General features: G+C 58.2%; 25 non-coding genes and 1 pseudogene across 25 annotated transcripts; all 26 read left to right on the forward strand.

Annotated features, from left to right (window-relative positions):
• The first annotated feature begins 458 nt into the window (after positions 1 to 458).
• LOC141056436 (U1 spliceosomal RNA) lies at positions 459 to 622 on the forward strand. Its single transcript, XR_012221659.1, has one exon. It is a non-coding gene; the product is annotated as a U1 spliceosomal RNA (small nuclear RNA).
• Positions 623 to 1258: 636 nt separating this feature from the next.
• On the forward strand, positions 1259 to 1422 carry LOC141056437 (U1 spliceosomal RNA). Its single transcript, XR_012221660.1, has one exon. It is a non-coding gene; the product is annotated as a U1 spliceosomal RNA (small nuclear RNA).
• Positions 1423 to 2052: 630 nt separating this feature from the next.
• On the forward strand, positions 2053 to 2216 carry LOC141056438 (U1 spliceosomal RNA). Its single transcript, XR_012221661.1, has one exon. It is a non-coding gene; the product is annotated as a U1 spliceosomal RNA (small nuclear RNA).
• A 636-nt stretch (positions 2217 to 2852) lies between these two features.
• LOC141056439 (U1 spliceosomal RNA) lies at positions 2853 to 3016 on the forward strand. Its single transcript, XR_012221662.1, has one exon. It is a non-coding gene; the product is annotated as a U1 spliceosomal RNA (small nuclear RNA).
• A 636-nt stretch (positions 3017 to 3652) lies between these two features.
• On the forward strand, positions 3653 to 3816 carry LOC141056440 (U1 spliceosomal RNA). The gene has a single exon (XR_012221663.1). It is a non-coding gene; the product is annotated as a U1 spliceosomal RNA (small nuclear RNA).
• Positions 3817 to 4443: 627 nt separating this feature from the next.
• LOC141056441 (U1 spliceosomal RNA) lies at positions 4444 to 4607 on the forward strand. Its single transcript, XR_012221664.1, has one exon. It is a non-coding gene; the product is annotated as a U1 spliceosomal RNA (small nuclear RNA).
• A 627-nt stretch (positions 4608 to 5234) lies between these two features.
• Positions 5235 to 5398, forward strand: LOC141056443 (U1 spliceosomal RNA). The gene has a single exon (XR_012221666.1). It is a non-coding gene; the product is annotated as a U1 spliceosomal RNA (small nuclear RNA).
• A 577-nt stretch (positions 5399 to 5975) lies between these two features.
• Positions 5976 to 6139, forward strand: LOC141056670 (U1 spliceosomal RNA). Its single transcript, XR_012221871.1, has one exon. It is a non-coding gene; the product is annotated as a U1 spliceosomal RNA (small nuclear RNA).
• A 636-nt stretch (positions 6140 to 6775) lies between these two features.
• Positions 6776 to 6939, forward strand: LOC141056444 (U1 spliceosomal RNA). The gene has a single exon (XR_012221667.1). It is a non-coding gene; the product is annotated as a U1 spliceosomal RNA (small nuclear RNA).
• A 636-nt stretch (positions 6940 to 7575) lies between these two features.
• On the forward strand, positions 7576 to 7739 carry LOC141056445 (U1 spliceosomal RNA). Its single transcript, XR_012221668.1, has one exon. It is a non-coding gene; the product is annotated as a U1 spliceosomal RNA (small nuclear RNA).
• Positions 7740 to 8360: 621 nt separating this feature from the next.
• On the forward strand, positions 8361 to 8524 carry LOC141056447 (U1 spliceosomal RNA). The gene has a single exon (XR_012221669.1). It is a non-coding gene; the product is annotated as a U1 spliceosomal RNA (small nuclear RNA).
• A 633-nt stretch (positions 8525 to 9157) lies between these two features.
• On the forward strand, positions 9158 to 9321 carry LOC141056448 (U1 spliceosomal RNA). Its single transcript, XR_012221670.1, has one exon. It is a non-coding gene; the product is annotated as a U1 spliceosomal RNA (small nuclear RNA).
• Positions 9322 to 9954: 633 nt separating this feature from the next.
• LOC141056449 (U1 spliceosomal RNA) lies at positions 9955 to 10118 on the forward strand. The gene has a single exon (XR_012221671.1). It is a non-coding gene; the product is annotated as a U1 spliceosomal RNA (small nuclear RNA).
• Positions 10119 to 10754: 636 nt separating this feature from the next.
• LOC141056450 (U1 spliceosomal RNA) lies at positions 10755 to 10918 on the forward strand. Its single transcript, XR_012221672.1, has one exon. It is a non-coding gene; the product is annotated as a U1 spliceosomal RNA (small nuclear RNA).
• A 627-nt stretch (positions 10919 to 11545) lies between these two features.
• On the forward strand, positions 11546 to 11709 carry LOC141056451 (U1 spliceosomal RNA). The gene has a single exon (XR_012221673.1). It is a non-coding gene; the product is annotated as a U1 spliceosomal RNA (small nuclear RNA).
• A 639-nt stretch (positions 11710 to 12348) lies between these two features.
• On the forward strand, positions 12349 to 12512 carry LOC141056452 (U1 spliceosomal RNA). The gene has a single exon (XR_012221674.1). It is a non-coding gene; the product is annotated as a U1 spliceosomal RNA (small nuclear RNA).
• A 627-nt stretch (positions 12513 to 13139) lies between these two features.
• LOC141056453 (U1 spliceosomal RNA) lies at positions 13140 to 13303 on the forward strand. Its single transcript, XR_012221675.1, has one exon. It is a non-coding gene; the product is annotated as a U1 spliceosomal RNA (small nuclear RNA).
• Positions 13304 to 13930: 627 nt separating this feature from the next.
• Positions 13931 to 14094, forward strand: LOC141056455 (U1 spliceosomal RNA). The gene has a single exon (XR_012221677.1). It is a non-coding gene; the product is annotated as a U1 spliceosomal RNA (small nuclear RNA).
• Positions 14095 to 14733: 639 nt separating this feature from the next.
• Positions 14734 to 14897, forward strand: LOC141056456 (U1 spliceosomal RNA). Its single transcript, XR_012221678.1, has one exon. It is a non-coding gene; the product is annotated as a U1 spliceosomal RNA (small nuclear RNA).
• A 639-nt stretch (positions 14898 to 15536) lies between these two features.
• Positions 15537 to 15700, forward strand: LOC141056458 (U1 spliceosomal RNA). Its single transcript, XR_012221679.1, has one exon. It is a non-coding gene; the product is annotated as a U1 spliceosomal RNA (small nuclear RNA).
• A 649-nt stretch (positions 15701 to 16349) lies between these two features.
• Positions 16350 to 16513, forward strand: LOC141056459 (U1 spliceosomal RNA). The gene has a single exon (XR_012221680.1). It is a non-coding gene; the product is annotated as a U1 spliceosomal RNA (small nuclear RNA).
• Positions 16514 to 17140: 627 nt separating this feature from the next.
• Positions 17141 to 17304, forward strand: LOC141056460 (U1 spliceosomal RNA). Its single transcript, XR_012221681.1, has one exon. It is a non-coding gene; the product is annotated as a U1 spliceosomal RNA (small nuclear RNA).
• A 649-nt stretch (positions 17305 to 17953) lies between these two features.
• Positions 17954 to 18117, forward strand: LOC141056461 (U1 spliceosomal RNA). The gene has a single exon (XR_012221682.1). It is a non-coding gene; the product is annotated as a U1 spliceosomal RNA (small nuclear RNA).
• Positions 18118 to 18744: 627 nt separating this feature from the next.
• On the forward strand, positions 18745 to 18908 carry LOC141056462 (U1 spliceosomal RNA). The gene has a single exon (XR_012221683.1). It is a non-coding gene; the product is annotated as a U1 spliceosomal RNA (small nuclear RNA).
• Positions 18909 to 24695: 5787 nt separating this feature from the next.
• Positions 24696 to 24842, forward strand: LOC141056690 (U1 spliceosomal RNA; annotated as a pseudogene).
• Positions 24843 to 25481: 639 nt separating this feature from the next.
• On the forward strand, positions 25482 to 25645 carry LOC141056463 (U1 spliceosomal RNA). The gene has a single exon (XR_012221684.1). It is a non-coding gene; the product is annotated as a U1 spliceosomal RNA (small nuclear RNA).
• Positions 25646 to 25761: the final 116 nt, after the last annotated feature.

The following is a 25761-nucleotide window of genomic DNA, read 5'->3' on the forward strand; positions in this document are numbered from 1 at the left end:
GTGTCTTTTTGCTTGGCTTGTCTGTTCCTTGCTGCCTTTGGCCCTTTTGGGGCTCCCTGGGCTGGTGGGGATTGATCAGCTCGCCTGCGTCTTATTCACTTGGCCACTGGGCCGGGAGGAGGAGGGGGGCAGCAGCAGCAGCAGCAGCAGCAGCAGCTGGAGCTGTCTGCATGTTCCCCGGGTGGGAGCAGCGGCGTGAGCGAGGCTGGGGTGGAGCCAATGGCCCTACATGCAAATGACTCTGGCTGCTGCTGGGCATCTTGGACGGCTTGGGACTCAGTCGAGCTCGGCCTGCCCCGTGGGGGTTGGACCGGGCGCCAGCCAGCGCCTCCCACTCAACGAGCCTCCGGGCGGCCTGCGCCCTACGCCAAGACACCCCCTCCCCTTCGGGCACGAGACTCCGCGATGTTGGAGAGCTGCGTCGGAGGGCCGCTCGTCGGACCGGCGGGCCCCAACTCATACTTACCTGGCAGGGGAGATACCATGATCACTAAGGTGGTTCTCCCAGGGTGAGGCTCATCCATTGCACTCCGGGTGTGCTGACCCCTGCGATTTCCCCAAATGCGGGAAACTCGACTGCATAATTTGTGGTAGTGGGGGACTGCGTTCGCGCTTTCCCCTGATTTCCTCTGGTCAAAGACAGAAGCCGACCCACCGAAAGAAACGTGCTCTGGCAGAGCCGCACGTCACGTCACACCTGTTGCCAGAGCTAGAATACTTTGGAGCAGCTCAAAGCGGCGTCAGTTGTGGCCTTTGGCTCCCCCTTGTGGGGGAGGCCTGCCACAACTTCCGTGCATCGCTGTGTGTCTTTTTGCTTGGCTTGTCTGTTCCTTGCTGCCTTTGGCCCTTTTGGGGCTCCCTGGGCTGGTGGGGATTGATCAGCTCGCCTGCGTCTTATTCACTTGGCCACTGGGCCGGGAGGAGGAGGGGGGCAGCAGCAGCAGCAGCAGCAGCAGCTGGAGCTGTCTGCATGTTCCCCGGGTGGGAGCAGCGGCGTGAGCGAGGCTGGGGTGGAGCCAATGGCCCTACATGCAAATGACTCTGGCTGCTGCTGGGCATCTTGGACGGCTTGGGACTCAGTCGAGCTCGGCCTGCCCCGTGGGGGTTGGACCGGGCGCCAGCCAGCGCCTCCCACTCAACGAGCCTCCGGGCGGCCTGCGCCCTACGCCAAGACACCCCCTCCCCTTCGGGCACGAGACTCCGCGATGTTGGAGAGCTGCGTCGGAGGGCCGCTCGTCGGACCGGCGGGCCCCAACTCATACTTACCTGGCAGGGGAGATACCATGATCACTAAGGTGGTTCTCCCAGGGTGAGGCTCATCCATTGCACTCCGGGTGTGCTGACCCCTGCGATTTCCCCAAATGCGGGAAACTCGACTGCATAATTTGTGGTAGTGGGGGACTGCGTTCGCGCTTTCCCCTGATTTCCTCTGGTCAAAGACAGAAGCCGACCCACCGAAAGAAACGTGCTCTGGCAGAGCCGCACGTCACGTCACACCTGTTGCCAGAGCTAGAATACTTTGGAGCAGCTCAAAGCGGCGTCAGTTGTGGCCTTTGGCTCCCCCTTGTGGGGGAGGCCTGCCACAACTTCCGTGCATCGCTGTGTGTCTTTTTGCTTGGCTTGTCTGTTCCTTGCTGCCTTTGGCCCTTTTGGGGCTCCCTGGGCTGGTGGGGATTGATCAGCTCGCCTGCGTCTTATTCACTTGGCCACTGGGCCGGGAGGAGGAGGGGGGCAGCAGCAGCAGCAGCAGCTGGAGCTGTCTGCATGTTCCCCGGGTGGGAGCAGCGGCGTGAGCGAGGCTGGGGTGGAGCCAATGGCCCTACATGCAAATGACTCTGGCTGCTGCTGGGCATCTTGGACGGCTTGGGACTCAGTCGAGCTCGGCCTGCCCCGTGGGGGTTGGACCGGGCGCCAGCCAGCGCCTCCCACTCAACGAGCCTCCGGGCGGCCTGCGCCCTACGCCAAGACACCCCCTCCCCTTCGGGCACGAGACTCCGCGATGTTGGAGAGCTGCGTCGGAGGGCCGCTCGTCGGACCGGCGGGCCCCAACTCATACTTACCTGGCAGGGGAGATACCATGATCACTAAGGTGGTTCTCCCAGGGTGAGGCTCATCCATTGCACTCCGGGTGTGCTGACCCCTGCGATTTCCCCAAATGCGGGAAACTCGACTGCATAATTTGTGGTAGTGGGGGACTGCGTTCGCGCTTTCCCCTGATTTCCTCTGGTCAAAGACAGAAGCCGACCCACCGAAAGAAACGTGCTCTGGCAGAGCCGCACGTCACGTCACACCTGTTGCCAGAGCTAGAATACTTTGGAGCAGCTCAAAGCGGCGTCAGTTGTGGCCTTTGGCTCCCCCTTGTGGGGGAGGCCTGCCACAACTTCCGTGCATCGCTGTGTGTCTTTTTGCTTGGCTTGTCTGTTCCTTGCTGCCTTTGGCCCTTTTGGGGCTCCCTGGGCTGGTGGGGATTGATCAGCTCGCCTGCGTCTTATTCACTTGGCCACTGGGCCGGGAGGAGGAGGGGGGCAGCAGCAGCAGCAGCAGCAGCAGCTGGAGCTGTCTGCATGTTCCCCGGGTGGGAGCAGCGGCGTGAGCGAGGCTGGGGTGGAGCCAATGGCCCTACATGCAAATGACTCTGGCTGCTGCTGGGCATCTTGGACGGCTTGGGACTCAGTCGAGCTCGGCCTGCCCCGTGGGGGTTGGACCGGGCGCCAGCCAGCGCCTCCCACTCAACGAGCCTCCGGGCGGCCTGCGCCCTACGCCAAGACACCCCCTCCCCTTCGGGCACGAGACTCCGCGATGTTGGAGAGCTGCGTCGGAGGGCCGCTCGTCGGACCGGCGGGCCCCAACTCATACTTACCTGGCAGGGGAGATACCATGATCACTAAGGTGGTTCTCCCAGGGTGAGGCTCATCCATTGCACTCCGGGTGTGCTGACCCCTGCGATTTCCCCAAATGCGGGAAACTCGACTGCATAATTTGTGGTAGTGGGGGACTGCGTTCGCGCTTTCCCCTGATTTCCTCTGGTCAAAGACAGAAGCCGACCCACCGAAAGAAACGTGCTCTGGCAGAGCCGCACGTCACGTCACACCTGTTGCCAGAGCTAGAATACTTTGGAGCAGCTCAAAGCGGCGTCAGTTGTGGCCTTTGGCTCCCCCTTGTGGGGGAGGCCTGCCACAACTTCCGTGCATCGCTGTGTGTCTTTTTGCTTGGCTTGTCTGTTCCTTGCTGCCTTTGGCCCTTTTGGGGCTCCCTGGGCTGGTGGGGATTGATCAGCTCGCCTGCGTCTTATTCACTTGGCCACTGGGCCGGGAGGAGGAGGGGGGCAGCAGCAGCAGCAGCAGCAGCAGCTGGAGCTGTCTGCATGTTCCCCGGGTGGGAGCAGCGGCGTGAGCGAGGCTGGGGTGGAGCCAATGGCCCTACATGCAAATGACTCTGGCTGCTGCTGGGCATCTTGGACGGCTTGGGACTCAGTCGAGCTCGGCCTGCCCCGTGGGGGTTGGACCGGGCGCCAGCCAGCGCCTCCCACTCAACGAGCCTCCGGGCGGCCTGCGCCCTACGCCAAGACACCCCCTCCCCTTCGGGCACGAGACTCCGCGATGTTGGAGAGCTGCGTCGGAGGGCCGCTCGTCGGACCGGCGGGCCCCAACTCATACTTACCTGGCAGGGGAGATACCATGATCACTAAGGTGGTTCTCCCAGGGTGAGGCTCATCCATTGCACTCCGGGTGTGCTGACCCCTGCGATTTCCCCAAATGCGGGAAACTCGACTGCATAATTTGTGGTAGTGGGGGACTGCGTTCGCGCTTTCCCCTGATTTCCTCTGGTCAAAGACAGAAGCCGACCCACCGAAAGAAACGTGCTCTGGCAGAGCCGCACGTCACGTCACACCTGTTGCCAGAGCTAGAATACTTTGGAGCAGCTCAAAGCGGCGTCAGTTGTGGCCTTTGGCTCCCCCTTGTGGGGGAGGCCTGCCACAACTTCCGTGCATCGCTGTGTGTCTTTTTGCTTGGCTTGTCTGTTCCTTGCTGCCTTTGGCCCTTTTGGGGCTCCCTGGGCTGGTGGGGATTGATCAGCTCGCCTGCGTCTTATTCACTTGGCCACTGGGCCGGGAGGAGGAGGGGGGCAGCAGCAGCAGCAGCTGGAGCTGTCTGCATGTTCCCCGGGTGGGAGCAGCGGCGTGAGCGAGGCTGGGGTGGAGCCAATGGCCCTACATGCAAATGACTCTGGCTGCTGCTGGGCATCTTGGACGGCTTGGGACTCAGTCGAGCTCGGCCTGCCCCGTGGGGGTTGGACCGGGCGCCAGCCAGCGCCTCCCACTCAACGAGCCTCCGGGCGGCCTGCGCCCTACGCCAAGACACCCCCTCCCCTTCGGGCACGAGACTCCGCGATGTTGGAGAGCTGCGTCGGAGGGCCGCTCGTCGGACCGGCGGGCCCCAACTCATACTTACCTGGCAGGGGAGATACCATGATCACTAAGGTGGTTCTCCCAGGGTGAGGCTCATCCATTGCACTCCGGGTGTGCTGACCCCTGCGATTTCCCCAAATGCGGGAAACTCGACTGCATAATTTGTGGTAGTGGGGGACTGCGTTCGCGCTTTCCCCTGATTTCCTCTGGTCAAAGACAGAAGCCGACCCACCGAAAGAAACGTGCTCTGGCAGAGCCGCACGTCACGTCACACCTGTTGCCAGAGCTAGAATACTTTGGAGCAGCTCAAAGCGGCGTCAGTTGTGGCCTTTGGCTCCCCCTTGTGGGGGAGGCCTGCCACAACTTCCGTGCATCGCTGTGTGTCTTTTTGCTTGGCTTGTCTGTTCCTTGCTGCCTTTGGCCCTTTTGGGGCTCCCTGGGCTGGTGGGGATTGATCAGCTCGCCTGCGTCTTATTCACTTGGCCACTGGGCCGGGAGGAGGAGGGGGGCAGCAGCAGCAGCAGCTGGAGCTGTCTGCATGTTCCCCGGGTGGGAGCAGCGGCGTGAGCGAGGCTGGGGTGGAGCCAATGGCCCTACATGCAAATGACTCTGGCTGCTGCTGGGCATCTTGGACGGCTTGGGACTCAGTCGAGCTCGGCCTGCCCCGTGGGGGTTGGACCGGGCGCCAGCCAGCGCCTCCCACTCAACGAGCCTCCGGGCGGCCTGCGCCCTACGCCAAGACACCCCCTCCCCTTCGGGCACGAGACTCCGCGATGTTGGAGAGCTGCGTCGGAGGGCCGCTCGTCGGACCGGCGGGCCCCAACTCATACTTACCTGGCAGGGGAGATACCATGATCACTAAGGTGGTTCTCCCAGGGTGAGGCTCATCCATTGCACTCCGGGTGTGCTGACCCCTGCGATTTCCCCAAATGCGGGAAACTCGACTGCATAATTTGTGGTAGTGGGGGACTGCGTTCGCGCTTTCCCCTGATTTCCTCTGGTCAAAGACAGAAGCCGACCCACCGAAAGAAACGTGCTCTGGCAGAGCCGCACGTCACGTCACACCTGTTGCCAGAGCTAGAATACTTTGGAGCAGCTCAAAGCGGCGTCAGTTGTGGCCTTTGGCTCCCCCTTGTGGGGGAGGCCTGCCACAACTTCCGTGCATCGCTGTGTGTCTTTTTGCTTGGCTTGTCTGTTCCTTGCTGCTTTTGGGGCTCCCTGGGCTGGTGGGGATTGATCAGCTCGCCTGCGTCTTATTCACTTGGCCACTGGGCCGGGAGGAGGAGGGGGGCAGCAGCAGCGGCGTGAGCGAGGCTGGGGTGGAGCCAATGGCCCTACATGCAAATGACTCTGGCTGCTGCTGGGCATCTTGGACGGCTTGGGACTCAGTCGAGCTCGGCCTGCCCCGTGGGGGTTGGACCGGGCGCCAGCCAGCGCCTCCCACTCAACGAGCCTCCGGGCGGCCTGCGCCCTACGCCAAGACACCCCCTCCCCTTCGGGCACGAGACTCCGCGATGTTGGAGAGCTGCGTCGGAGGGCCGCTCGTCGGACCGGCGGGCCCCAACTCATACTTACCTGGCAGGGGAGATACCATGATCACTAAGGTGGTTCTCCCAGGGTGAGGCTCATCCATTGCACTCCGGGTGTGCTGACCCCTGCGATTTCCCCAAATGCGGGAAACTCGACTGCATAATTTGTGGTAGTGGGGGACTGCATTCGCGCTTTCCCCTGATTTCCTCTGGTCAAAGACAGAAGCCGACCCACCGAAAGAAACGTGCTCTGGCAGAGCCGCACGTCACGTCACACCTGTTGCCAGAGCTAGAATACTTTGGAGCAGCTCAAAGCGGCGTCAGTTGTGGCCTTTGGCTCCCCCTTGTGGGGGAGGCCTGCCACAACTTCCGTGCATCGCTGTGTGTCTTTTTGCTTGGCTTGTCTGTTCCTTGCTGCCTTTGGCCCTTTTGGGGCTCCCTGGGCTGGTGGGGATTGATCAGCTCGCCTGCGTCTTATTCACTTGGCCACTGGGCCGGGAGGAGGAGGGGGGCAGCAGCAGCAGCAGCAGCAGCAGCTGGAGCTGTCTGCATGTTCCCCGGGTGGGAGCAGCGGCGTGAGCGAGGCTGGGGTGGAGCCAATGGCCCTACATGCAAATGACTCTGGCTGCTGCTGGGCATCTTGGACGGCTTGGGACTCAGTCGAGCTCGGCCTGCCCCGTGGGGGTTGGACCGGGCGCCAGCCAGCGCCTCCCACTCAACGAGCCTCCGGGCGGCCTGCGCCCTACGCCAAGACACCCCCTCCCCTTCGGGCACGAGACTCCGCGATGTTGGAGAGCTGCGTCGGAGGGCCGCTCGTCGGACCGGCGGGCCCCAACTCATACTTACCTGGCAGGGGAGATACCATGATCACTAAGGTGGTTCTCCCAGGGTGAGGCTCATCCATTGCACTCCGGGTGTGCTGACCCCTGCGATTTCCCCAAATGCGGGAAACTCGACTGCATAATTTGTGGTAGTGGGGGACTGCGTTCGCGCTTTCCCCTGATTTCCTCTGGTCAAAGACAGAAGCCGACCCACCGAAAGAAACGTGCTCTGGCAGAGCCGCACGTCACGTCACACCTGTTGCCAGAGCTAGAATACTTTGGAGCAGCTCAAAGCGGCGTCAGTTGTGGCCTTTGGCTCCCCCTTGTGGGGGAGGCCTGCCACAACTTCCGTGCATCGCTGTGTGTCTTTTTGCTTGGCTTGTCTGTTCCTTGCTGCCTTTGGCCCTTTTGGGGCTCCCTGGGCTGGTGGGGATTGATCAGCTCGCCTGCGTCTTATTCACTTGGCCACTGGGCCGGGAGGAGGAGGGGGGCAGCAGCAGCAGCAGCAGCAGCAGCTGGAGCTGTCTGCATGTTCCCCGGGTGGGAGCAGCGGCGTGAGCGAGGCTGGGGTGGAGCCAATGGCCCTACATGCAAATGACTCTGGCTGCTGCTGGGCATCTTGGACGGCTTGGGACTCAGTCGAGCTCGGCCTGCCCCGTGGGGGTTGGACCGGGCGCCAGCCAGTGCCTCCCACTCAACGAGCCTCCAGGCGGCCTGCGCCCTACGCCAAGACACCCCCTCCCCTTCGGGCACGAGACTCCGCGATGTTGGAGAGCTGCGTCGGAGGGCCGCTCGTCGGACCGGCGGGCCCCAACTCATACTTACCTGGCAGGGGAGATACCATGATCACTAAGGTGGTTCTCCCAGGGTGAGGCTCATCCATTGCACTCCGGGTGTGCTGACCCCTGCGATTTCCCCAAATGCGGGAAACTCGACTGCATAATTTGTGGTAGTGGGGGACTGCGTTCGCGCTTTCCCCTGATTTCCTCTGGTCAAAGACAGAAGCCGACCCACCGAAAGAAACGTGCTCTGGCAGAGCCGCACGTCACGTCACACCTGTTGCCAGAGCTAGAATACTTTGGAGCAGCTCAAAGCGGCGTCAGTTGTGGCCTTTGGCTCCCCCTTGTGGGGGAGGCCTGCCACAACTTCCGTGCATCGCTGTGTGTCTTTTTGCTTGGCTTGTCTGTTCCTTGCTGCCTTTGGCCCTTTTGGGGCTCCCTGGGCTGGTGGGGATTGATCAGCTCGCCTGCGTCTTATTCACTTGGCCACTGGGCCGGGAGGAGGAGGGGGGCAGCAGCAGCTGGAGCTGTCTGCATGTTCCCCGGGTGGGAGCAGCGGCGTGAGCGAGGCTGGGGTGGAGCCAATGGCCCTACATGCAAATGACTCTGGCTGCTGCTGGGCATCTTGGACGGCTTGGGACTCAGTCGAGCTCGGCCTGCCCCGTGGGGGTTGGACCGGGCGCCAGCCAGCGCCTCCCACTCAACGAGCCTCCGGGCGGCCTGCGCCCTACGCCAAGACACCCCCTCCCCTTCGGGCACGAGACTCCGCGATGTTGGAGAGCTGCGTCGGAGGGCCGCTCGTCGGACCGGCGGGCCCCAACTCATACTTACCTGGCAGGGGAGATACCATGATCACTAAGGTGGTTCTCCCAGGGTGAGGCTCATCCATTGCACTCCGGGTGTGCTGACCCCTGCGATTTCCCCAAATGCGGGAAACTCGACTGCATAATTTGTGGTAGTGGGGGACTGCGTTCGCGCTTTCCCCTGATTTCCTCTGGTCAAAGACAGAAGCCGACCCACCGAAAGAAACGTGCTCTGGCAGAGCCGCACGTCACGTCACACCTGTTGCCAGAGCTAGAATACTTTGGAGCAGCTCAAAGCGGCGTCAGTTGTGGCCTTTGGCTCCCCCTTGTGGGGGAGGCCTGCCACAACTTCCGTGCATCGCTGTGTGTCTTTTTGCTTGGCTTGTCTGTTCCTTGCTGCCTTTGGCCCTTTTGGGGCTCCCTGGGCTGGTGGGGATTGATCAGCTCGCCTGCGTCTTATTCACTTGGCCACTGGGCCGGGAGGAGGAGGGGGGCAGCAGCAGCAGCAGCAGCAGCTGGAGCTGTCTGCATGTTCCCCGGGTGGGAGCAGCGGCGTGAGCGAGGCTGGGGTGGAGCCAATGGCCCTACATGCAAATGACTCTGGCTGCTGCTGGGCATCTTGGACGGCTTGGGACTCAGTCGAGCTCGGCCTGCCCCGTGGGGGTTGGACCGGGCGCCAGCCAGCGCCTCCCACTCAACGAGCCTCCGGGCGGCCTGCGCCCTACGCCAAGACACCCCCTCCCCTTCGGGCACGAGACTCCGCGATGTTGGAGAGCTGCGTCGGAGGGCCGCTCGTCGGACCGGCGGGCCCCAACTCATACTTACCTGGCAGGGGAGATACCATGATCACTAAGGTGGTTCTCCCAGGGTGAGGCTCATCCATTGCACTCCGGGTGTGCTGACCCCTGCGATTTCCCCAAATGCGGGAAACTCGACTGCATAATTTGTGGTAGTGGGGGACTGCGTTCGCGCTTTCCCCTGATTTCCTCTGGTCAAAGACAGAAGCCGACCCACCGAAAGAAACGTGCTCTGGCAGAGCCGCACGTCACGTCACACCTGTTGCCAGAGCTAGAATACTTTGGAGCAGCTCAAAGCGGCGTCAGTTGTGGCCTTTGGCTCCCCCTTGTGGGGGAGGCCTGCCACAACTTCCGTGCATCGCTGTGTGTCTTTTTGCTTGGCTTGTCTGTTCCTTGCTGCCTTTGGCCCTTTTGGGGCTCCCTGGGCTGGTGGGGATTGATCAGCTCGCCTGCGTCTTATTCACTTGGCCACTGGGCCGGGAGGAGGAGGGGGGCAGCAGCAGCAGCAGCAGCAGCTGGAGCTGTCTGCATGTTCCCCGGGTGGGAGCAGCGGCGTGAGCGAGGCTGGGGTGGAGCCAATGGCCCTACATGCAAATGACTCTGGCTGCTGCTGGGCATCTTGGACGGCTTGGGACTCAGTCGAGCTCGGCCTGCCCCGTGGGGGTTGGACCGGGCGCCAGCCAGCGCCTCCCACTCAACGAGCCTCCGGGCGGCCTGCGCCCTACGCCAAGACACCCCCTCCCCTTCGGGCACGAGACTCCGCGATGTTGGAGAGCTGCGTCGGAGGGCCGCTCGTCGGACCGGCGGGCCCCAACTCATACTTACCTGGCAGGGGAGATACCATGATCACTAAGGTGGTTCTCCCAGGGTGAGGCTCATCCATTGCACTCCGGGTGTGCTGACCCCTGCGATTTCCCCAAATGCGGGAAACTCGACTGCATAATTTGTGGTAGTGGGGGACTGCGTTCGCGCTTTCCCCTGATTTCCTCTGGTCAAAGACAGAAGCCGACCCACCGAAAGAAACGTGCTCTGGCAGAGCCGCACGTCACGTCACACCTGTTGCCAGAGCTAGAATACTTTGGAGCAGCTCAAAGCGGCGTCAGTTGTGGCCTTTGGCTCCCCCTTGTGGGGGAGGCCTGCCACAACTTCCGTGCATCGCTGTGTGTCTTTTTGCTTGGCTTGTCTGTTCCTTGCTGCCTTTGGCCCTTTTGGGGCTCCCTGGGCTGGTGGGGATTGATCAGCTCGCCTGCGTCTTATTCACTTGGCCACTGGGCCGGGAGGAGGAGGGGGGCAGCAGCAGCAGCAGCAGCAGCAGCTGGAGCTGTCTGCATGTTCCCCGGGTGGGAGCAGCGGCGTGAGCGAGGCTGGGGTGGAGCCAATGGCCCTACATGCAAATGACTCTGGCTGCTGCTGGGCATCTTGGACGGCTTGGGACTCAGTCGAGCTCGGCCTGCCCCGTGGGGGTTGGACCGGGCGCCAGCCAGCGCCTCCCACTCAACGAGCCTCCGGGCGGCCTGCGCCCTACGCCAAGACACCCCCTCCCCTTCGGGCACGAGACTCCGCGATGTTGGAGAGCTGCGTCGGAGGGCCGCTCGTCGGACCGGCGGGCCCCAACTCATACTTACCTGGCAGGGGAGATACCATGATCACTAAGGTGGTTCTCCCAGGGTGAGGCTCATCCATTGCACTCCGGGTGTGCTGACCCCTGCGATTTCCCCAAATGCGGGAAACTCGACTGCATAATTTGTGGTAGTGGGGGACTGCGTTCGCGCTTTCCCCTGATTTCCTCTGGTCAAAGACAGAAGCCGACCCACCGAAAGAAACGTGCTCTGGCAGAGCCGCACGTCACGTCACACCTGTTGCCAGAGCTAGAATACTTTGGAGCAGCTCAAAGCGGCGTCAGTTGTGGCCTTTGGCTCCCCCTTGTGGGGGAGGCCTGCCACAACTTCCGTGCATCGCTGTGTGTCTTTTTGCTTGGCTTGTCTGTTCCTTGCTGCCTTTGGCCCTTTTGGGGCTCCCTGGGCTGGTGGGGATTGATCAGCTCGCCTGCGTCTTATTCACTTGGCCACTGGGCCGGGAGGAGGAGGGGGGCAGCAGCAGCAGCAGCTGGAGCTGTCTGCATGTTCCCCGGGTGGGAGCAGCGGCGTGAGCGAGGCTGGGGTGGAGCCAATGGCCCTACATGCAAATGACTCTGGCTGCTGCTGGGCATCTTGGACGGCTTGGGACTCAGTCGAGCTCGGCCTGCCCCGTGGGGGTTGGACCGGGCGCCAGCCAGCGCCTCCCACTCAACGAGCCTCCGGGCGGCCTGCGCCCTACGCCAAGACACCCCCTCCCCTTCGGGCACGAGACTCCGCGATGTTGGAGAGCTGCGTCGGAGGGCCGCTCGTCGGACCGGCGGGCCCCAACTCATACTTACCTGGCAGGGGAGATACCATGATCACTAAGGTGGTTCTCCCAGGGTGAGGCTCATCCATTGCACTCCGGGTGTGCTGACCCCTGCGATTTCCCCAAATGCGGGAAACTCGACTGCATAATTTGTGGTAGTGGGGGACTGCGTTCGCGCTTTCCCCTGATTTCCTCTGGTCAAAGACAGAAGCCGACCCACCGAAAGAAACGTGCTCTGGCAGAGCCGCACGTCACGTCACACCTGTTGCCAGAGCTAGAATACTTTGGAGCAGCTCAAAGCGGCGTCAGTTGTGGCCTTTGGCTCCCCCTTGTGGGGGAGGCCTGCCACAACTTCCGTGCATCGCTGTGTGTCTTTTTGCTTGGCTTGTCTGTTCCTTGCTGCCTTTGGCCCTTTTGGGGCTCCCTGGGCTGGTGGGGATTGATCAGCTCGCCTGCGTCTTATTCACTTGGCCACTGGGCCGGGAGGAGGAGGGGGGCAGCAGCAGCAGCAGCAGCAGCAGCAGCTGGAGCTGTCTGCATGTTCCCCGGGTGGGAGCAGCGGCGTGAGCGAGGCTGGGGTGGAGCCAATGGCCCTACATGCAAATGACTCTGGCTGCTGCTGGGCATCTTGGACGGCTTGGGACTCAGTCGAGCTCGGCCTGCCCCGTGGGGGTTGGACCGGGCGCCAGCCAGCGCCTCCCACTCAACGAGCCTCCGGGCGGCCTGCGCCCTACGCCAAGACACCCCCTCCCCTTCGGGCACGAGACTCCGCGATGTTGGAGAGCTGCGTCGGAGGGCCGCTCGTCGGACCGGCGGGCCCCAACTCATACTTACCTGGCAGGGGAGATACCATGATCACTAAGGTGGTTCTCCCAGGGTGAGGCTCATCCATTGCACTCCGGGTGTGCTGACCCCTGCGATTTCCCCAAATGCGGGAAACTCGACTGCATAATTTGTGGTAGTGGGGGACTGCGTTCGCGCTTTCCCCTGATTTCCTCTGGTCAAAGACAGAAGCCGACCCACCGAAAGAAACGTGCTCTGGCAGAGCCGCACGTCACGTCACACCTGTTGCCAGAGCTAGAATACTTTGGAGCAGCTCAAAGCGGCGTCAGTTGTGGCCTTTGGCTCCCCCTTGTGGGGGAGGCCTGCCACAACTTCCGTGCATCGCTGTGTGTCTTTTTGCTTGGCTTGTCTGTTCCTTGCTGCCTTTGGCCCTTTTGGGGCTCCCTGGGCTGGTGGGGATTGATCAGCTCGCCTGCGTCTTATTCACTTGGCCACTGGGCCGGGAGGAGGAGGGGGGCAGCAGCAGCAGCAGCTGGAGCTGTCTGCATGTTCCCCGGGTGGGAGCAGCGGCGTGAGCGAGGCTGGGGTGGAGCCAATGGCCCTACATGCAAATGACTCTGGCTGCTGCTGGGCATCTTGGACGGCTTGGGACTCAGTCGAGCTCGGCCTGCCCCGTGGGGGTTGGACCGGGCGCCAGCCAGCGCCTCCCACTCAACGAGCCTCCGGGCGGCCTGCGCCCTACGCCAAGACACCCCCTCCCCTTCGGGCACGAGACTCCGCGATGTTGGAGAGCTGTGTCGGAGGGCCGCTCGTCGGACCGGCGGGCCCCAACTCATACTTACCTGGCAGGGGAGATACCATGATCACTAAGGTGGTTCTCCCAGGGTGAGGCTCATCCATTGCACTCCGGGTGTGCTGACCCCTGCGATTTCCCCAAATGCGGGAAACTCGACTGCATAATTTGTGGTAGTGGGGGACTGCGTTCGCGCTTTCCCCTGATTTCCTCTGGTCAAAGACAGAAGCCGACCCACCGAAAGAAACGTGCTCTGGCAGAGCCGCACGTCACGTCACACCTGTTGCCAGAGCTAGAATACTTTGGAGCAGCTCAAAGCGGCGTCAGTTGTGGCCTTTGGCTCCCCCTTGTGGGGGAGGCCTGCCACAACTTCTGTGCATCGCTGTGTGTCTTTTTGCTTGGCTTGTCTGTTCCTTGCTGCCTTTGGCCCTTTTGGGGCTCCCTGGGCTGGTGGGGATTGATCAGCTCGCCTGCGTCTTATTCACTTGGCCACTGGGCCGGGAGGAGGAGGGGGGCAGCAGCAGCAGCAGCTGGAGCTGTCTGCATGTTCCCCGGGTGGGAGCAGCGGCGTGAGCGAGGCTGGGGTGGAGCCAATGGCCCTACATGCAAATGACTCTGGCTGCTGCTGGGCATCTTGGACGGCTTGGGACTCAGTCGAGCTCGGCCTGCCCCGTGGGGGTTGGACCGGGCGCCAGCCAGCGCCTCCCACTCAACGAGCCTCCGGGCGGCCTGCGCCCTACGCCAAGACACCCCCTCCCCTTCGGGCACGAGACTCCGCGATGTTGGAGAGCTGTGTCGGAGGGCCGCTCGTCGGACCGGCGGGCCCCAACTCATACTTACCTGGCAGGGGAGATACCATGATCACTAAGGTGGTTCTCCCAGGGTGAGGCTCATCCATTGCACTCCGGGTGTGCTGACCCCTGCGATTTCCCCAAATGCGGGAAACTCGACTGCATAATTTGTGGTAGTGGGGGACTGCGTTCGCGCTTTCCCCTGATTTCCTCTGGTCAAAGACAGAAGCCGACCCACCGAAAGAAACGTGCTCTGGCAGAGCCGCACGTCACGTCACACCTGTTGCCAGAGCTAGAATACTTTGGAGCAGCTCAAAGCGGCGTCAGTTGTGGCCTTTGGCTCCCCCTTGTGGGGGAGGCCTGCCACAACTTCCGTGCATCGCTGTGTGTCTTTTTGCTTGGCTTGTCTGTTCCTTGCTGCCTTTGGCCCTTTTGGGGCTCCCTGGGCTGGTGGGGATTGATCAGCTCGCCTGCGTCTTATTCACTTGGCCACTGGGCCGGGAGGAGGAGGGGGGCAGCAGCAGCAGCAGCAGCAGCAGCAGCTGGAGCTGTCTGCATGTTCCCCGGGTGGGAGCAGCGGCGTGAGCGAGGCTGGGGTGGAGCCAATGGCCCTACATGCAAATGACTCTGGCTGCTGCTGGGCATCTTGGACGGCTTGGGACTCAGTCGAGCTCGGCCTGCCCCGTGGGGGTTGGACCGGGCGCCAGCCAGCGCCTCCCACTCAACGAGCCTCCGGGCGGCCTGCGCCCTACGCCAAGACACCCCCTCCCCTTCGGGCACGAGACTCCGCGATGTTGGAGAGCTGCGTCGGAGGGCCGCTCGTCGGACCGGCGGGCCCCAACTCATACTTACCTGGCAGGGGAGATACCATGATCACTAAGGTGGTTCTCCCAGGGTGAGGCTCATCCATTGCACTCCGGGTGTGCTGACCCCTGCGATTTCCCCAAATGCGGGAAACTCGACTGCATAATTTGTGGTAGTGGGGGACTGCGTTCGCGCTTTCCCCTGATTTCCTCTGGTCAAAGACAGAAGCCGACCCACCGAAAGAAACGTGCTCTGGCAGAGCCGCACGTCACGTCACACCTGTTGCCAGAGCTAGAATACTTTGGAGCAGCTCAAAGCGGCGTCAGTTGTGGCCTTTGGCTCCCCCTTGTGGGGGAGGCCTGCCACAACTTCCGTGCATCGCTGTGTGTCTTTTTGCTTGGCTTGTCTGTTCCTTGCTGCCTTTGGCCCTTTTGGGGCTCCCTGGGCTGGTGGGGATTGATCAGCTCGCCTGCGTCTTATTCACTTGGCCACTGGGCCGGGAGGAGGAGGGGGGCAGCAGCAGCAGCAGCAGCAGCAGCAGCTGGAGCTGTCTGCATGTTCCCCGGGTGGGAGCAGCGGCGTGAGCGAGGCTGGGGTGGAGCCAATGGCCCTACATGCAAATGACTCTGGCTGCTGCTGGGCATCTTGGACGGCTTGGGACTCAGTCGAGCTCGGCCTGCCCCGTGGGGGTTGGACCAGGCGCCAGCCAGCGCCTCCCACTCAACGAGCCTCCGGGCGGCCTGCGCCCTACGCCAAGACACCCCCTCCCCTTCGGGCACGAGACTCCGCGATGTTGGAGAGCTGCGTCGGAGGGCCGCTCGTCGGACCGGCGGGCCCCAACTCATACTTACCTGGCAGGGGAGATACCATGATCACTAAGGTGGTTCTCCCAGGGTGAGGCTCATCCATTGCACTCCGGGTGTGCTGACCCCTGCGATTTCCCCAAATGCGGGAAACTCGACTGCATAATTTGTGGTAGTGGGGGACTGCGTTCGCGCTTTCCCCTGATTTCCTCTGGTCAAAGACAGAAGCCGACCCACCGAAAGAAACGTGCTCTGGCAGAGCCGCACGTCACGTCACACCTGTTGCCAGAGCTAGAATACTTTGGAGCAGCTCAAAGCGGCGTCAGTTGTGGCCTTTGGCTCCCCCTTGTGGGGGAGGCCTGCCACAACTTCTGTGCATCGCTGTGTGTCTTTTTGCTTGGCTTGTCTGTTCCTTGCTGCCTTTGGCCCTTTTGGGGCTCCCTGGGCTGGTGGGGATTGATCAGCTCGCCTGCGTCTTATTCACTTGGCCACTGGGCCGGGAGGAGGAGGGGGGCAGCAGCAGCAGCAGCAGCAGCAGCAGCAGCAGCAGCTGGAGCTGTCTGCATGTTCCCCGGGTGGGAGCAGCGGCGTGAGCGAGGCTGGGGTGGAGCCAATGGCCCTACATGCAAATGACTCTGGCTGCTGCTGGGCATCTTGGACGGCTTGGGACTCAGTCGAGCTCGGCCTGCCCCGTGGGGGTTGGACCGGGCGCCAGCCAGCGCCTCCCACTCAACGAGCCTCCGGGCGGCCTGCGCCCTACGCCAAGACACCCCCCTCCCCTTCGGGCACGAGACTCCGCGATGTTGGAGAGCTGCGTCGGAGGGCCGCTCGTCGGACCGGCGGGCCCCAACTCATACTTACCTGGCAGGGGAGATACCATGATCACTAAGGTGGTTCTCCCAGGGTGAGGCTCATCCATTGCACTCCGGGTGTGCTGACCCCTGCGATTTCCCCAAATGCGGGAAACTCGACTGCATAATTTGTGGTAGTGGGGGACTGCGTTCGCGCTTTCCCCTGATTTCCTCTGGTCAAAGACAGAAGCCGACCCACCGAAAGAAACGTGCTCTGGCAGAGCCGCACGTCACGTCACACCTGTTGCCAGAGCTAGAATACTTTGGAGCAGCTCAAAGCGGCGTCAGTTGTGGCCTTTGGCTCCCCCTTGTGGGGGAGGCCTGCCACAACTTCCGTGCATCGCTGTGTGTCTTTTTGCTTGGCTTGTCTGTTCCTTGCTGCCTTTGGCCCTTTTGGGGCTCCCTGGGCTGGTGGGGATTGATCAGCTCGCCTGCGTCTTATTCACTTGGCCACTGGGCCGGGAGGAGGAGGGGGGCAGCAGCAGCAGCAGCTGGAGCTGTCTGCATGTTCCCCGGGTGGGAGCAGCGGCGTGAGCGAGGCTGGGGTGGAGCCAATGGCCCTACATGCAAATGACTCTGGCTGCTGCTGGGCATCTTGGACGGCTTGGGACTCAGTCGAGCTCGGCCTGCCCCGTGGGGGTTGGACCGGGCGCCAGCCAGCGCCTCCCACTCAACGAGCCTCCGGGCGGCCTGCGCCCTACGCCAAGACACCCCCTCCCCTTCGGGCACGAGACTCCGCGATGTTGGAGAGCTGCGTCGGAGGGCCGCTCGTCGGACCGGCGGGCCCCAACTCATACTTACCTGGCAGGGGAGATACCATGATCACTAAGGTGGTTCTCCCAGGGTGAGGCTCATCCATTGCACTCCGGGTGTGCTGACCCCTGCGATTTCCCCAAATGCGGGAAACTCGACTGCATAATTTGTGGTAGTGGGGGACTGCGTTCGCGCTTTCCCCTGATTTCCTCTGGTCAAAGACAGAAGCCGACCCACCGAAAGAAACGTGCTCTGGCAGAGCCGCACGTCACGTCACACCTGTTGCCAGAGCTAGAATACTTTGGAGCAGCTCAAAGCGGCGTCAGTTGTGGCCTTTGGCTCCCCCTTGTGGGGGAGGCCTGCCACAACTTCTGTGCATCGCTGTGTGTCTTTTTGCTTGGCTTGTCTGTTCCTTGCTGCCTTTGGCCCTTTTGGGGCTCCCTGGGCTGGTGGGGATTGATCAGCTCGCCTGCGTCTTATTCACTTGGCCACTGGGCCGGGAGGAGGAGGGGGGCAGCAGCAGCAGCAGCAGCAGCAGCAGCAGCAGCAGCTGGAGCTGTCTGCATGTTCCCCGGGTGGGAGCAGCGGCGTGAGCGAGGCTGGGGTGGAGCCAATGGCCCTACATGCAAATGACTCTGGCTGCTGCTGGGCATCTTGGACGGCTTGGGACTCAGTCGAGCTCGGCCTGCCCCGTGGGGGTTGGACCGGGCGCCAGCCAGCGCCTCCCACTCAACGAGCCTCCGGGCGGCCTGCGCCCTACGCCAAGACACCCCCCTCCCCTTCGGGCACGAGACTCCGCGATGTTGGAGAGCTGCGTCGGAGGGCCGCTCGTCGGACCGGCGGGCCCCAACTCATACTTACCTGGCAGGGGAGATACCATGATCACTAAGGTGGTTCTCCCAGGGTGAGGCTCATCCATTGCACTCCGGGTGTGCTGACCCCTGCGATTTCCCCAAATGCGGGAAACTCGACTGCATAATTTGTGGTAGTGGGGGACTGCGTTCGCGCTTTCCCCTGATTTCCTCTGGTCAAAGACAGAAGCCGACCCACCGAAAGAAACGTGCTCTGGCAGAGCCGCACGTCACGTCACACCTGTTGCCAGAGCTAGAATACTTTGGAGCAGCTCAAAGCGGCGTCAGTTGTGGCCTTTGGCTCCCCCTTGTGGGGGAGGCCTGCCACAACTTCCGTGCATCGCTGTGTGTCTTTTTGCTTGGCTTGTCTGTTCCTTGCTGCCTTTGGCCCTTTTGGGGCTCCCTGGGCTGGTGGGGATTGATCAGCTCGCCTGCGTCTTATTCACTTGGCCACTGGGCCGGGAGGAGGAGGGGGGCAGCAGCAGCAGCAGCTGGAGCTGTCTGCATGTTCCCCGGGTGGGAGCAGCGGCGTGAGCGAGGCTGGGGTGGAGCCAATGGCCCTACATGCAAATGACTCTGGCTGCTGCTGGGCATCTTGGACGGCTTGGGACTCAGTCGAGCTCGGCCTGCCCCGTGGGGGTTGGACCGGGCGCCAGCCAGCGCCTCCCACTCAACGAGCCTCCGGGCGGCCTGCGCCCTACGCCAAGACACCCCCTCCCCTTCGGGCACGAGACTCCGCGATGTTGGAGAGCTGCGTCGGAGGGCCGCTCGTCGGACCGGCGGGCCCCAACTCATACTTACCTGGCAGGGGAGATACCATGATCACTAAGGTGGTTCTCCCAGGGTGAGGCTCATCCATTGCACTCCGGGTGTGCTGACCCCTGCGATTTCCCCAAATGCGGGAAACTCGACTGCATAATTTGTGGTAGTGGGGGACTGCGTTCGCGCTTTCCCCTGATTTCCTCTGGTCAAAGACAGAAGCCGACCCACCGAAAGAAACGTGCTCTGGCAGAGCCGCACGTCACGTCACACCTGTTGCCAGAGCTAGAATACTTTGGAGCAGCTCAAAGCGGCGTCAGTTGTGGCCTTTGGCTCCCCCTTGTGGGGGAGGCCTGCCACAACTTCCGTGCATCGCTGTGTGTCTTTTTGCTTGGCTTGTCTGTTCCTTGCTGCCTTTGGCCCTTTTGGGGCTCCCTGGGCTGGTGGGGATTGATCAGCTCGCCTGCGTCTTATTCACTTGGCCACTGGGCCGGGAGGAGGAGGGGGGCAGCAGCAGCAGCAGCAGCTGGAGCTGTCTGCATGTTCCCCGGGTGGGAGCAGCGGCGTGAGCGAGGCTGGGGTGGAGCCAATGGCCCTACATGCAAATGACTCTGGCTGCTGCTGGGCATCTTGGACGGCTTGGGACTCAGTCGAGCTCGGCCTGCCCCGTGGGGGTTGGACCGGGCGCCAGCCAGCGCCTCCCACTCAACGAGCCTCCGGGCGGCCTGCGCCCTACGCCAAGACACCCCCTCCCCTTCGGGCACGAGACTCCGCGATGTTGGAGAGCTGCGTCGGAGGGCCGCTCGTCGGACCGGCGGGCCCCAACTCATACTTACCTGGCAGGGGAGATACCATTCTCTCCTGGTAAGTACCGCTTCTCAGCCTTCTGATGAGCAGCAGTGGTGGGAGACTACTTCTGTTTCTTGTTGGGTGGCGGTTGCGATCGGGGTTCCCCTTGTGGGGCCCTGGTGTGCGATAGAGTGGCGGCTGTGTTTATCTGCTGCGAAAATGGTGGAGAAGACACGTGGATTAGAGGACTCCGTCCGTCTGCAGGTTCTGTCTGGACATGAGGAAGAAATTGGCCTGGACCAAATTTGTATGAATGTTTTGAAGAACATAAGAAGCCTTAAGGTAACAGATGTATTGGCACTGCAGGATTTTCAAAAGCAGGGAATTTATGATATCACTTTTGTTTCCTTGGGCATATGTCAGAAAGTTTACATGGAGCTTGTGCGGATGAAGGAGAAGAAGGAAGTGGAATGCTTGGAGTTTATTGCTGTGGAGCCCCTTTTTCAGCAGACTTACAAATATGTTGTGGTACATATGTATAATCCCAAGGTTCCAGATGATACTATAACCCATTTTTTGAGAAGATACTGTTATGAAGTCAAATTTCTGGGGAGGATGAAAAATAGGCATAACTATTACAATGGCAAAAGAAGATACTTGGTAAAACTAATTCCTGATGCAACAGCTATTGGGGGTGCTTTGAGCATTCCTGCACAATTTTCCATTGGGGGTGAGAGGGGTTTTTGTTTCTACACTGGACAAATTGAATACTGTAGAAAGTGTCATATGTATGGACATGTGCAGAAAGATTGCCCAGTGCAAGGGATTGTTTGTAAGAACTGTGGGAAGCCTGACCACATGGTGGATAGTTGCCCTGAGGCAAAGGTGTGTGACTTGTGTGGGTTGGAAGGGCATTTTGCCAGGAAATGTAGATTGTGGACTCAGATTCCCAAGTCCTATGCGGATGCAACTAGTGGTCATTGGGGAAATAAGAGTGATGGTAAGAGTGGTGATGCTTCTGAACACGGATGTACTAAGGATGAGAAAAGTGAGTTTGGTGGAAAAGGGAAACCTGAACATTGTGTTGGTGTGATAGTTTCAAATGCAGCTAAAGTGCAAAAGGGCCAGAAACAAAATGGTGGAAGGAAAGTGGGCCATGTTGTATCTAAGATGGAGGAAGGTGGGAGTGGTCAAAAAGGGGGAACAGATTTTCAGAGCTCTCCTATAATTGATCTGGGTAAGGCCAAGGATGCAATGGACACTGTGTCTGAAGGACAGGGCCTTGGTGGTGACTTGGGATATGCTAATGCAGCCATATGTGTAGACCATGTAGTGGAGGAAGGAAATGGGGAAGGAATGGAGTTTCAGGATGAGGAGGAGGAGGATTCAGATAGGACGCTCACACCTGGGCAGAGGGATGAGGGGACTAGTAGTAGTGGTGAAAGTGATTTTGACGAAGATGATGGGGAGGATGAGGAGGAGGATGAGAAAATGGCTTCCTCGCTCAGTAAAAAGAGTAGAATGGAGGGGTGTTGGTTTGGTGGGCAGGGAGATCCTGTCTCTCCAATGCCTGGTGGCTCTAACAGGGGCTCAGATCCTGAGTCGCCTGATATATGTAGAAAAGTGGATGGTAGGAATACGCCTTTGTTTAAATCATGATGGAGAATGTATGGTGGAGAATAATTTTTTTCGCCACGATGAGTCTATGTGTTGCTTCCCTGAATGTGCGGGGGATTAGTTCCACCACTAGGAGAGCAGGTATATTAGATTATATGGAGGGGGTGGATGCGGACATTATATGTCTGCAGGAATGTGCAATTAAAGCTTCACCGCATGCAAGTGAATGGACAAGGGGTCAATCCTTTTGGTCTCCTTGTACAGACAACAAAAATGAAGGTGTAGGCATACTATTGAAAAATAATAATTTAAAAGTATTACAGTTCAAAATTATTATACCTGGAAGATGTTTGTTTTTGCTAGTGGATTTCTTAGGTCACCGGGTAAGGGTGTTTAATATTTACGCCCCTGCTGACAAGCAAGCACGTGTGTCCTTTTTGGAGTCGGTAAAGCTGTTTCTGCCAGGTAGAGATTTTTCTATAATAGCTGGTGATTTTAATTGTATTAGATCCGCAAATGATCGTAAGAGCTTTGCAGAATTCAGGACTGATGTGACTTCCAACCTGTTAAATCAATTGGTGCAGGATTTACGCTACACGGATGTGGGTTTGACAGTTCGGCCTACTGAAAACAAGTTTACATTCGAAGCAGACAGTGGGCGTTGTAGTTCCCGGATTGATTATGTGTTTGTGTCTGAAGGGATCAAAGTGGCCAAATGCAATCATGTGATGAACATTTTTTCTGACCACAAGATGGTAGTGGCAGATCTGTGTATTGCTGAGTCCCTGGCTTTTGGCAAGGGTCTCTGGAAGCTAAACGTAAGCTTGCTGCAAGAAGAGGATGTGAGAGGTGGTTTTAAAAACGTGTTTACATTCTGTGTGTCCGAACAGCACCGTTTCAAAAATCTGTTGGAATGGTGGGACTGGGCAAAGGAGAAATTTGCACATTATTTTAAAGGGGTGTGTTCTAAAAGGGCAAAAGCTAAAAGAGAGCAAGAGGCAGCAACAATTTCAAAGATGGAGGCGCTCTATAAGTTTAAAAGAGCGGGGATGGAGGTGGATTGTGAGATTGCTGATTTGAAAGAGGATTTTAAAAAAACATTAATTGAAAAAGGAAAGTCTATTGTTTTTAAAGCGAAAATACAGCACATGGAAGAAGATGAGCAATGTACGAGATATTTTTTTAAGAAATGTTTTAAGCCTAAAGGAGTTTTTAAGTCTGTTTTTACTCCTGCAGGTGAGAAGTGTGGTGAGGAAATGATCGATGGTATACATTCCTTTTATAAAATACTTTTTTCGAATGATAGCAGAGCCAGTGATGCAGAAATTAATGGTTATTGTAATATTTTGGCTGACAATATCCATGAAGAAAAGGTGTCTTCTCTAAGTGATGGGTTCAGAAAGGATGAAGTGAGGCGTGCTGTGGATGGGCTGGCAAAAGGGAAGACACCTGGTTGTGATGGCCTTCCAGTGGAATTTTATGTGGTATTTTGGGATATTTTAGATGTGGAATTTTATCGGGTGGTGGAATATGTTTTTACTCATGCGGTTTTGTCTGACTCTATGCGTAGAGGGATTGTCACTTTAATACATAAGAAGGGTGAAGTGAGAGAAATTAAAAACTGGAGGCCAATAACTTTGCTCAATTGTGATTACAAGATTATTTCCAAAATTGTAGCAAATAGAGTGAGTGATGTAATAATAGATATGGTGGGTGAATACCAAGCATGTGCGGTGCCAGGTAGGAGAATCTCGGATAACTTGGTGCTTTTAAGGGACTTAATTTATCACGCTAATTTTAATAAGAACCCCCTTCTCGTACAGTCAGTGGACCTGGAAAAAGCTTTTGATAAAGTTTCACATAGATTCTTGTTTGCTGCACTTAGACATCTTGGGATCCCCATTAAATTATTGAATATTATTAAGTCTTTTTATTGCGGAGTTAGTAGTCAGATTTTAATTAATGGTCATGTGAGTTCTAGTTTTAATATTCTATCGGGGGTTAGGCAAGGGTGCCCTTTATCACCAATCCTTTTTATTTGTGTGGTTGAAGCTCTTTTAAAAAGCGTGCAAGTCGATAAGTGTGTGGCTGGTGCTTTTATACCTGGAGGAATGGGGGGGCCCATCAAGTCATTAAGTTACATGGATGACATTGTTTTTATTTGTGGTTCACAAGCTGAGCTTAATAGGATAAATCTTCACATAAGAATTTTTTGTGGTGTGGCTGGAATGGCTGTAAATTGGAATAAGTGTCAGTTTTGCAACTTTGGGAGGCAGGTGGATGTCAGTGTGGTGGGAGTAGAAAGAAAAAAAGAGATGGAAGTTCTTGGTGTAATTTTTGAAAAGGAACTTAAAGGGAAGAAGAGCCTGATGATCTTGGAAAACAAAATGGAGCAGAAACTGAATTATTGGAAATTAAGGAACCTGTCCCTGAGAGGTAAGGTACTTATTGTGAAGTCGGTGATCCTTCCTTTACTGCTATACACTGCTATGATATTTCTGCCTGCGAGTTTGTGGACTAAGAGAGTTACAAGGAAACTGTTTACCTTTTTTTGGGGGTCAAAGATGGAGAAATTAAGGAGGGAAAAGGTGATGCTTTCTGTGGAAATGGGCGGCTGTGATTTTCCCAATATCGAAAGATTTTTAAAGATGTATTATTTTTTAAATATTTATAGACTTTCCCAGGGGAAAAGTAAGGCTGCTGACATGTGCAGGTTTTTGGCAGGTTGGCTATTTCAGAAATGGAGCTGGTGTGAGAAGGATTTGAGGAAGCCAGTTGCGTTTGTTGTGCCGTCCTTTTACGTAGTACTTAAGTCCTTCTATGATCAAATTGGTTTAAGCTCCACAGATAGACCTGATAAAAGAAATCTTGCTAAGAGACTAAAGGAGGGTGAATCTTTATGTGATGTGCCATCCTGCAATATTGCGCAATCAAAGCAAGTCTGGAAGCTCTTTTTTATTATAGGGATCAGCAATCGGCAAAAGGACGTAACCTGGATGGCATTACAAGGATGTTTGCCAACACGAGCTTTTCTGAGCAGGAGAGGGATAAGGGTTCAAGAAGTTTGTCCAAGGGAGGGATGTAAGGATCCAGAGACAATACAGCACATTTTTTGGGACTGTTTTTATGCAAAAAAAGTTTTTACCCTTTTATCTCGGATTTTTATTGCTCTTGTTGGATTCCATTGCTTTAATTTTGGAAGGATTTTAACAGGTCAAGACTTTAACCACTTGGAACGGAGACGGATGAGTTGGATTATTTTTGTCATATATAAGGAAGTTTTGTGGGATGCACGGAATCTGGTCATTTTTAAAAAGGTGTGTCTCTCTCCAGTTGAATGTAAGAATATTTTTCTTGCCAGGTTGTTTTATGTTTATATATTAGATAAAAAGAGACTCGGTGAAAAAACAGCAGAGGCATTTTGGAAGTATTCGCAGTGGAAGGAGCTGTTACAGTAAGTAAGATTTGATCCTTTTGGTGATTGGGATTGCTTTTTTGTTTTCTGGTAGAAGGCTTTTTTTTCCATATGATGATCTGGAAACTTGTTACTTGAACAAGCAAATGATGCAAGAGTTAATGAGAGTTCCAATCTGAGGAAAAAGGTTCTCCCAGGGTGAGGCTCATCCATTGCACTCCGGGTGTGCTGACCCCTGCGATTTCCCCAAATGCGGGAAACTCGACTGCATAATTTGTGGTAGTGGGGGACTGCGTTCGCGCTTTCCCCTGATTTCCTCTGGTCAAAGACAGAAGCCGACCCACCGAAAGAAACGTGCTCTGGCAGAGCCGCACGTCACGTCACACCTGTTGCCAGAGCTAGAATACTTTGGAGCAGCTCAAAGCGGCGTCAGTTGTGGCCTTTGGCTCCCCCTTGTGGGGGAGGCCTGCCACAACTTCCGTGCATCGCTGTGTGTCTTTTTGCTTGGCTTGTCTGTTCCTTGCTGCCTTTGGCCCTTTTGGGGCTCCCTGGGCTGGTGGGGATTGATCAGCTCGCCTGCGTCTTATTCACTTGGCCACTGGGCCGGGAGGAGGAGGGGGGCAGCAGCAGCAGCAGCAGCAGCAGCAGCTGGAGCTGTCTGCATGTTCCCCGGGTGGGAGCAGCGGCGTGAGCGAGGCTGGGGTGGAGCCAATGGCCCTACATGCAAATGACTCTGGCTGCTGCTGGGCATCTTGGACGGCTTGGGACTCAGTCGAGCTCGGCCTGCCCCGTGGGGGTTGGACCGGGCGCCAGCCAGCGCCTCCCACTCAACGAGCCTCCGGGCGGCCTGCGCCCTACGCCAAGACACCCCCTCCCCTTCGGGCACGAGACTCCGCGATGTTGGAGAGCTGCGTCGGAGGGCCGCTCGTCGGACCGGCGGGCCCCAACTCATACTTACCTGGCAGGGGAGATACCATGATCACTAAGGTGGTTCTCCCAGGGTGAGGCTCATCCATTGCACTCCGGGTGTGCTGACCCCTGCGATTTCCCCAAATGCGGGAAACTCGACTGCATAATTTGTGGTAGTGGGGGACTGCGTTCGCGCTTTCCCCTGATTTCCTCTGGTCAAAGACAGAAGCCGACCCACCGAAAGAAACGTGCTCTGGCAGAGCCGCACGTCACGTCACACCTGTTGCCAGAGCTAGAATACTTTGGAGCAGCTCAAAGCGG

This window comes from Dendrobates tinctorius, unplaced genomic scaffold (assembly GCF_039654945.1).
Source record: "Dendrobates tinctorius isolate UK_male_01 unplaced genomic scaffold, ASM3965494v1 ptg000197l, whole genome shotgun sequence".
NCBI classification, from domain to species: domain Eukaryota; kingdom Metazoa; phylum Chordata; class Amphibia; order Anura; family Dendrobatidae; genus Dendrobates; species Dendrobates tinctorius.